We start from the raw sequence: 918 nt of genomic DNA on the forward strand, positions 1-918 counted from the left end.
GGATGGAGCCAAGTGTGGGTGGCGATGTGGAGGTAGCACTGCGGAAGTGAGGACAGGAGCTGCCATCTGGAGAGCAAGCTGTCACATTAAATATATATTGGAGTGTAGAAGAGAGGACCACTAAGTCTCTGATAGTCTTCCCAGCAACAGGTGAGGTCTGTGCACCTACTCTCTGAATCTGGACTGCTCTGTGACTGCTTTGACCGATACTATGGCAGAAATGATGCTGTGACAGCTTCCCGGCCCAGATCTTAAAAGACTAGCAGTTTCTGTGCTCACTTCAGCAGCACATATGCTAAAATAGGAATGATCCAGAGAAGATTAGCATGGCCCTTGCTCAAGGATGACATGCAAATTTGTGAAGTGTTCCATATTAAAAAAAAAAAAAAAAAAAAAAGACTAGCAGCTTCTACTTCCTCTTTCTTGGAATGATCACCTGGGGAGAAGCCAGCTGCCATGAAGGAAGTCCAACCACCCCGAGACTGCCATGCGGTGAGGAAGTCATAGCTAGCTATGGAGAGGTGTCCTCTAGAATGAGACACTATGAGAGGGAGACAGAGACAGAGACAGAGAGATCTGGTATATCAAGGCTACAGACATGAATAAAGAGGTCAGCCATCTTGGAAGGGAACCTCCAACCTCTACTGTCTCAGCTGACACCACATAGTTCAGAGATGAGTGGCCCAGCCAAGCCCTTCCTGAATTCCTGACCCTCAAATTCATGAATAAAACAAAGTGTGGTTTTAAGCCTCTAAATTGAGAGTAATTTATTAGAGTGCAAAAGATAACTGGAATATATATCCTCTATCACTCAGTAATCTTATGCCTACCTCTTTGTCCAGATAAGATTCTCATACTGACCCAGACAAGGACATGCCAGTGTAGTGACAATGTGGTGGGTAGAGACCTAGAGACCAC

General features: G+C 45.3%; 1 non-coding gene across 1 annotated transcript; it reads left to right on the plus strand.

The window, feature by feature from the left end:
* The first annotated feature begins 271 nt into the window (after nucleotides 1-271).
* Nucleotides 272-378, plus strand: LOC121478469. Its single transcript, XR_005984478.1, has one exon. It is a non-coding gene; the product is annotated as a U6 spliceosomal RNA (small nuclear RNA).
* Nucleotides 379-918: the final 540 nt, after the last annotated feature.

This window comes from Vulpes lagopus, chromosome 18 (genome assembly GCF_018345385.1).
Source record: "Vulpes lagopus strain Blue_001 chromosome 18, ASM1834538v1, whole genome shotgun sequence".
In the NCBI taxonomy this organism is placed as follows: domain Eukaryota; kingdom Metazoa; phylum Chordata; class Mammalia; order Carnivora; family Canidae; genus Vulpes; species Vulpes lagopus.